Source organism: Nanorana parkeri, unplaced genomic scaffold (genome assembly GCF_000935625.1).
Source record: "Nanorana parkeri isolate BGI_ZX_2015 unplaced genomic scaffold, ASM93562v1 scaffold3606, whole genome shotgun sequence".
NCBI classification, from domain to species: Eukaryota; Metazoa; Chordata; class Amphibia; order Anura; family Dicroglossidae; genus Nanorana; species Nanorana parkeri.
Window position 1 is genome coordinate 27,284 of NW_017309874.1, and position 9,238 is coordinate 36,521.

The following is a 9,238-nucleotide window of genomic DNA, read 5'->3' on the forward strand; positions in this document are numbered from 1 at the left end:
AGTCCAGTAATGAAGAACTGAGCAGGACTGACAACACTTCTTAGCATTTCAGTGTGGTAGAGGCAGCGTTGTCAGCTCACGACAGGAAAAGAACTCGCTGGACGCCTTGCAGATGAGCGGACGATTTTCTGTACCTGATTCTTACAGAGACACGTCTTATGACCCCGTCACGTCTTATGACCCCGTCACGTCTTATGACCCCGTCACGTCTTATGACCCCGTCACGTCTTCTGACCCCGTCACGTCTTCTGACACCGTCACGTCTTATGACCCCGTCACGTCTTATGACCCCGTTGAGGTTGTCTATGGAAGGACCTCCCCAGAATCCAGAGAGTTCCCTGCGTAAGAGATGGCTGCAGTCCCGGAGATTATACCAACCTGGCCGGGCCGCAGACCATTGCGGAGTCTTCCTGCCGGCATGTTCTAATGCTGTGCGTCGTGTTATCATGCGGCTAAGATTGGGCTGCCAACGCACCACAATGGACCTCTAAATGCATCTGCTTCTTTACACGGATCCATGGCGGTGTCGTCGTATCGCACACTATACAAAACACGCAATGATGTCACACAAAGTGCGATTCCGGCCCCTGCCGGTGTATGTTCGGACTGCCGCAGCGCCCGGCGGGTCCGCTTGGTCATATCTGTATACATTGTCATGTGATCTGTTGCTGATACTTTGCAGGTGGAACGCACAATGAGATGTGTGAAGCTCAGTAGCCCTAACGAGCCTCAACTAGCCCACAACTACCTGCGTTATATAAGGTCGGTGTGAGAGACTGATAGGAGGGGCGCCCTGTGGTAACGCCGGCTGCCACACATGAGTGAAGGATGAGCCCGGCAACCAATCTCGCGTAGTAACAATCTGAGTATAAATGTTACGCTTCCCTCCTCTGCTCCCGTTACTGCAGCCAGGGGACCAATCCAGCGCCACTTCCCATATGACTCCGGAGACATCCGGGATGTGGCGCAGACAGCGCCGCCGATCACATGAATCACCTATCATGCCGGAGAGCCCAGAACAGCATGACGTCCATCCCATGCGATGGCCACACACGCTACAATCACTGCGCTACAATCACTGCGCTACACGCTACAATCACTGCGCTACAATCACTGCGCTACACGCTACAATCACTGCGCTACACGCTACAATCACTGCGCTACACGCTACAATCACTGCGCTACAATCACTAAAGCTAATAAAACGTTATCACCGCGGCAACACATTTCTATTGTCACTCATCATTTCCATAATATACACAATCATTGTGACAGGAAGTCATCCCAAATGTAATCCCATAATCCATCCAATGCTCCACCGAACCGCGGCACAGTGCGGCACAGCTCCGCTCTCACTCCTCATACCACACAATGCGGCACAGCTCCGCTCTCCCTCCTTATACCACACAAGGTGGCACAGCTCCGCTCTCCCTCCTTATACCACACAAGGTGGCACAGCTCCGCTCTCCCTCCTTATACCACACAAGGTGGCACAGCTCCGCTCTCCCTCCTTATACCACACAAGGTGGCACAGCTCCGCTCTCCCTCCTTATACCACACAAGGTGGCACAGCTCCGCTCTCCCTCCTTATACCACACAAGGTGGCACAGCTCCGCTCTCCCTCCTTATACCACACAAGGTGGCACAGCTCCGCTCTCCCTCCTTATACCACACAAGGTGGCACAGCTCCGCTCTCCCTCCTTATACCACACAAGGTGGCACAGCTCCGCTCTCCCTCCTTATACCACACAAGGTGGCACAGCTCCGCTCTCCCTCCTTATACCACACAAGGTGGCACAGCTCCGCTCTCCCTCCTTATACCACACAAGGTGGCACAGCTCCGCTCTCCCTCCTTATACCACACAAGGTGGCACAGCTCCGCTCTCCCTCCTTATACCACACAAGGTGGCACAGCTCCGCTCTCCCTCCTTATACCACACAAGGTGGCACAGCTCCGCTCTCCCTCCTTATACCACACAAGGTGGCACAGCTCCGCTCTCCCTCCTTATACCACACAAGGTGGCACAGCTCCGCTCTCCCTCCTTATACCACACAAGGTGGCACAGCTCCGCTCTCCCTCCTTATACCACACAAGGTGGCACAGCTCCGCTCTCCCTCCTTATACCACACAAGGTGGCACAGCTCCGCTCTCCCTCCTTATACCACACAAGGTGGCACAGCTCCGCTCTCCCTCCTTATACCACACAAGGTGGCACAGCTCCGCTCTCCCTCCTTATACCACACAAGGTGGCACAGCTCCGCTCTCCCTCCTTATACCACACAAGGTGGCACAGCTCCGCTCTCCCTCCTTATACCACACAAGGTGGCACAGCTCCGCTCTCCCTCCTTATACCACACAAGGTGGCACAGCTCCGCTCTCCCTCCTTATACCACACAAGGTGGCACAGCTCCGCTCTCCCTCCTTATACCACACAAGGTGGCACAGCTCCGCTCTCCCTCCTTATACCACACAAGGTGGCACAGCTCCGCTCTCCCTCCTTATACCACACAAGGTGGCACAGCTCCGCTCTCCCTCCTTATACCACACAAGGTGGCACAGCTCCGCTCTCCCTCCTTATACCACACAAGGTGGCACAGCTCCGCTCTCCCTCCTTATACCACACAAGGTGGCACAGCTCCGCTCTCCCTCCTTATACCACACAAGGTGGCACAGCTCCGCTCTCCCTCCTTATACCACACAAGGTGGCACAGCTCCGCTCTCCCTCCTTATACCACACAAGGTGGCACAGCTCCGCTCTCCCTCCTTATACCACACAAGGTGGCACAGCTCCGCTCTCCCTCCTTATACCACACAAGGTGGCACAGCTCCGCTCTCCCTCCTTATACCACACAAGGTGGCACAGCTCCGCTCTCCCTCCTTATACCACACAAGGTGGCACAGCTCCGCTCTCCCTCCTTATACCACACAAGGTGGCACAGCTCCGCTCTCCCTCCTTATACCACACAAGGTGGCACAGCTCCGCTCTCCCTCCTTATACCACACAAGGTGGCACAGCTCCGCTCTCCCTCCTTATACCACACAAGGTGGCACAGCTCCGCTCTCCCTCCTTATACCACACAAGGTGGCACAGCTCCGCTCTCCCTCCTTATACCACACAAGGTGGCACAGCTCCGCTCTCCCTCCTTATACCACACAAGGTGGCACAGCTCCGCTCTCCCTCCTTATACCACACAAGGTGGCACAGCTCCGCTCTCCCTCCTTATACCACACAAGGTGGCACAGCTCCGCTCTCCCTCCTTATACCACACAAGGTGGCACAGCTCCGCTCTCCCTCCTTATACCACACAAGGTGGCACAGCTCCGCTCTCCCTCCTTATACCACACAAGGTGGCACAGCTCCGCTCTCCCTCCTTATACCACACAAGGTGGCACAGCTCCGCTCTCCCTCCTTATACCACACAAGGTGGCACAGCTCCGCTCTCCCTCCTTATACCACACAAGGTGGCACAGCTCCGCTCTCCCTCCTTATACCACACAAGGTGGCACAGCTCCGCTCTCCCTCCTTATACCACACAAGGTGGCACAGCTCCGCTCTCCCTCCTTATACCACACAAGGTGGCACAGCTCCGCTCTCCCTCCTTATACCACACAAGGTGGCACAGCTCCGCTCTCCCTCCTTATACCACACAAGGTGGCACAGCTCCGCTCTCCCTCCTTATACCACACAAGGTGGCACAGCTCCGCTCTCCCTCCTTATACCACACAAGGTGGCACAGCTCCGCTCTCCCTCCTTATACCACACAAGGTGGCACAGCTCCGCTCTCCCTCCTTATACCACACAAGGTGGCACAGCTCCGCTCTCCCTCCTTATACCACACAAGGTGGCACAGCTCCGCTCTCCCTCCTTATACCACACAAGGTGGCACAGCTCCGCTCTCCCTCCTTATACCACACAAGGTGGCACAGCTCCGCTCTCCCTCCTTATACCACACAAGGTGGCACAGCTCCGCTCTCCCTCCTTATACCACACAAGGTGGCACAGCTCCGCTCTCCCTCCTTATACCACACAAGGTGGCACAGCTCCGCTCTCCCTCCTTATACCACACAAGGTGGCACAGCTCCGCTCTCCCTCCTTATACCACACAAGGTGGCACAGCTCCGCTCTCCCTCCTTATACCACACAAGGTGGCACAGCTCCGCTCTCCCTCCTTATACCACACAAGGTGGCACAGCTCCGCTCTCCCTCCTTATACCACACAAGGTGGCACAGCTCCGCTCTCCCTCCTTATACCACACAAGGTGGCACAGCTCCGCTCTCCCTCCTTATACCACACAAGGTGGCACAGCTCCGCTCTCCCTCCTTATACCACACAAGGTGGCACAGCTCCGCTCTCCCTCCTTATACCACACAAGGTGGCACAGCTCCGCTCTCCCTCCTTATACCACACAAGGTGGCACAGCTCCGCTCTCCCTCCTTATACCACACAAGGTGGCACAGCTCCGCTCTCCCTCCTTATACCACACAAGGTGGCACAGCTCCGCTCTCCCTCCTTATACCACACAAGGTGGCACAGCTCCGCTCTCCCTCCTTATACCACACAAGGTGGCACAGCTCCGCTCTCCCTCCTTATACCACACAAGGTGGCACAGCTCCGCTCTCCCTCCTTATACCACACAAGGTGGCACAGCTCCGCTCTCCCTCCTTATACCACACAAGGTGGCACAGCTCCGCTCTCCCTCCTTATACCACACAAGGTGGCACAGCTCCGCTCTCCCTCCTTATACCACACAAGGTGGCACAGCTCCGCTCTCCCTCCTTATACCACACAAGGTGGCACAGCTCCGCTCTCCCTCCTTATACCACACAAGGTGGCACAGCTCCGCTCTCCCTCCTTATACCACACAAGGTGGCACAGCTCCGCTCTCCCTCCTTATACCACACAAGGTGGCACAGCTCCGCTCTCCCTCCTTATACCACACAAGGTGGCACAGCTCCGCTCTCCCTCCTTATACCACACAAGGTGGCACAGCTCCGCTCTCCCTCCTTATACCACACAAGGTGGCACAGCTCCGCTCTCCCTCCTTATACCACACAAGGTGGCACAGCTCCGCTCTCCCTCCTTATACCACACAAGGTGGCACAGCTCCGCTCTCCCTCCTTATACCACACAAGGTGGCACAGCTCCGCTCTCCCTCCTTATACCACACAAGGTGGCACAGCTCCGCTCTCCCTCCTTATACCACACAAGGTGGCACAGCTCCGCTCTCCCTCCTTATACCACACAAGGTGGCACAGCTCCGCTCTCCCTCCTTATACCACACAAGGTGGCACAGCTCCGCTCTCCCTCCTTATACCACACAAGGTGGCACAGCTCCGCTCTCCCTCCTTATACCACACAAGGTGGCACAGCTCCGCTCTCCCTCCTTATACCACACAAGGTGGCACAGCTCCGCTCTCCCTCCTTATACCACACAAGGTGGCACAGCTCCGCTCTCCCTCCTTATACCACACAAGGTGGCACAGCTCCGCTCTCCCTCCTTATACCACACAAGGTGGCACAGCTCCGCTCTCCCTCCTTATACCACACAAGGTGGCACAGCTCCGCTCTCCCTCCTTATACCACACAAGGTGGCACAGCTCCGCTCTCCCTCCTTATACCACACAAGGTGGCACAGCTCCGCTCTCCCTCCTTATACCACACAAGGTGGCACAGCTCCGCTCTCCCTCCTTATACCACACAAGGTGGCACAGCTCCGCTCTCCCTCCTTATACCACACAAGGTGGCACAGCTCCGCTCTCCCTCCTTATACCACACAAGGTGGCACAGCTCCGCTCTCCCTCCTTATACCACACAAGGTGGCACAGCTCCGCTCTCCCTCCTTATACCACACAAGGTGGCACAGCTCCGCTCTCCCTCCTTATACCACACAAGGTGGCACAGCTCCGCTCTCCCTCCTTATACCACACAAGGTGGCACAGCTCCGCTCTCCCTCCTTATACCACACAAGGTGGCACAGCTCCGCTCTCCCTCCTTATACCACACAAGGTGGCACAGCTCCGCTCTCCCTCCTTATACCACACAAGGTGGCACAGCTCCGCTCTCAGTCCTTATACCACACAATGCGGCACAGCTCCGCCCTTACTCCTCATACCACACAATGCGGCACAGCTCCGCTCTCACTCCTTATACCACACAAGGCGGCACAGCTCCGCTCTCACTCCTTATACCACACAATGCGGCACAGCTCCGCTCTCAGTCCTTATACCAGACAAGGCGGCACAGCTCCGCTCTCAGTCCTTATACCAGACAAGGCGGCACAGCTCCGCTCTCAGTCCTTATACCAGACAAGGCGGCACAGTTCTGCTCTCAGTCCTTATACCAGACAAGGCGGCACAGCTCCGCTCTCACTCCTTATACCAGACAATGCGGCACAGCTCCGCTCTCAGTCCTTATACCAGACAAGGCGGCACAGGTTGACTCTCCATCCTATACCTCAGAGTAGAGGAAGTCCCCTCATGTCTTTGCCCGGCAGGCATTTGCAGTCGGTCACGGCACAGGTCACGGCTACATTCCATTTATAGTCTAAGTTGGCACAAGTGAGCTGTGGGATTTCTGCAGGCAGAGCGGATGGCGGCGTCATGTGACAGCCGCTGTATATAACGCGCTCTCCTCGTCTGCAAAGCGAGCAGCAGGAAGACCCCCAGGAGAGCCGGCCTCCTCCAGCTTCTGCGAAAATCAATTCCCGTCTCTTAGAAAGTGCGTTTGAGCCTTTGAAGTTGATAGATGCATGCCGGCCACGTCTGAGAGCCGGGCTGGAGCCGCCGTCTAGATGCCAATTATCCTGGAGGGCCGAGGAGTCAGAGTGACCCCCCGGGGTCACCCAGCCACACACTCCAATTCAAAGCCCAGCTCTCTCTTTAATGGAAACACCTTTCCAAGGGGCCCAGCCATATGTACGGCTTCAATTCAATTACCATCACCGGACGGGGGGGAGGGGGGAACCGGAGGAGGGGGCACCGGAGGAGGGGGGAACCGGAGGAGGGGGCACCGGAGGAGGGGGGAACCGGAGGAGGGGGCACCGGAGGAGGGGGGAACCGGAGGAGGGGGCACCGGAGGAGGGGGGAACCGGAGGAGGGGGCACCGGAGGAGGGGGGAACCGGAGGAGGGGGCACCGGAGGAGGGGGGAACCGGAGGAGGGGGCACCGGAGGAGGGGGGAACCGGAGGAGGGGGCACCGGAGGAGGGGGGAACCGGAGGAGGGGGCACCGGAGGAGGGGGGAACCGGAGGAGGGGGCACCGGAGGAGGGGGGAACCGGAGGAGGGGGCACCGGAGGAGGGGGGAACCGGAGGAGGGGGCACCGGAGGAGGGGGGAACCGGAGGAGGGGGCACCGGAGGAGGGGGGAACCGGAGGAGGGGGCACCGGAGGAGGGGGGAACCGGAGGAGGGGGCACCGGAGGAGGGGGGAACCGGAGGAGGGGGCACCGGAGGAGGGGGGAACCGGAGGAGGGGGCACCGGAGGAGGGGGGAACCGGAGGAGGGGGCACCGGAGGAGGGGGGAACCGGAGGAGGGGGCACCGGAGGAGGGGGGAACCGGAGGAGGGGGCACCGGAGGAGGGGGGAACCGGAGGAGGGGGCACCGGAGGAGGGGGGAACCGGAGGAGGGGGCACCGGAGGAGGGGGGAACCGGAGGAGGGGGCACCGGAGGAGGGGGGAACCGGAGGAGGGGGCACCGGAGGAGGGGGGAACCGGAGGAGGGGGCACCGGAGGAGGGGGGAACCGGAGGAGGGGGCACCGGAGGAGGGGGGAACCGGAGGAGGGGGCACCGGAGGAGGGGGGAACCGGAGGAGGGGGCACCGGAGGAGGGGGGAACCGGAGGAGGGGGCACCGGAGGAGGGGGGAACCGGAGGAGGGGGGCCCGGAGGAGGAACCGGAGGATGGAGAGAGAGCAACTGACTGCCAGGGCCATAGAGAGGAGCATGTGACTGCCGGGGCCATAGAGAGGAGCATGTGACTGCCTGGGCCATAGAGAGGAGCATGTGACTGCCGGGACCATAGAGAGGAGCATGTGACTGCCAGGGCCATAGAGAGGAGCATGTGACTGCACAGCGGAACGCTCCATAGACACCAATTGTACAGAAACTCTCATACAACTTATTTATGAGCCCCGAAACGCGTCGGCGGTATTTTTACAGTCTTCATCAATAAAAGATTGGATCTGAACCATCCAGTTCTGTGACTCATTGTTTTAGGCGCCCCTCACCCCCCTACAAGAGATAGACATCACCAAAACTGGAGCCATAACCCATAGCAACCAGAAAAACACCCGATCTCTTCCGATGGCGCCTGTCATCATTGGCGCACAATCCACACGGCGAGAACTCCCCCACAATCACGGATTATCGCGTTTTATGATTTTCAGCACATCTTGGCTATGGAAATTTCTAGTCTTCAGGACGCATTGACTCTACTGTGGTGACGCATGTCATTTTGCACTAAGGCAGCACATCTCTAGTGCGTTGTTGTGTGGAGCCAAACATGGCGCACATCCGATTTGGGGCACATCAGGGTGCGTTGGCAGCCCATTCATTTCAATGTGCTCCTGAATTATCCAAAGTCATGAAGTAGCGCCCTGGTGATCGCTATATGGAAAGGAGGGGCCACATACATCCGGGGGCCGCCGTGTATCGGGACTGACCGCCATGAGCTCTCATCTCGGTCCCGTTAAACAATCTTGTGCTGATTGCCTGGCACAAACAGGCCGGGCCGGCGCTGGTCGGCGTCTCGCTGTTTAAGGACCGGCATGTTCTGCTCCAACAAATTACACCCTTTCAGCCGCTCAGCGGGGGTGGCGGGGGAGTAAGTGGAGATTACCGGCAGCCGGCTCCACGTCCCAGACTATCCGAAGAAATGTAACCGATTCACTGCCAAGAGGCCGGCACAGGAACCTTGTCCTCGGCGATCCGGTATGCCGCACCAACCCACCGCTGCCACACCGGGGGCCCGAGGGATGGGACTTGGCGGGGCTCATTATAAATGGGGTGCCAACCTTCCGCCCACGTAGATGGAGAGAGAGTGTGCGGCACAATGGAAACCCTTCCACCAAACTCATACATGATCCTGACTGTAAATAGAGGTCATGGGGTCACCTCTGCCGGGATTGAGGGTCAGTCCACCTGTAACCGACATGAACGCCGTCGGCGTCGTTGGTGAACAGATTGGCAGAGGTGGGGGGAGGGGTCAAAGCTTCACGGGACAGCTCAATGTTGTAGTCGGC

At 58.4% G+C, this 9,238-nt stretch overlaps 1 protein-coding gene across 1 annotated transcript in view; it reads right to left on the minus strand.

Moving 5' to 3' along the window:
- The window catches only part of LOC108803325 (neurexin-3-beta-like), a 34,677-nt gene that overhangs the window by 23,343 nt on the left and 2,096 nt on the right, over window positions 1-9,238 (minus strand). The gene's annotated exons all lie outside the window — the stretch shown is intronic.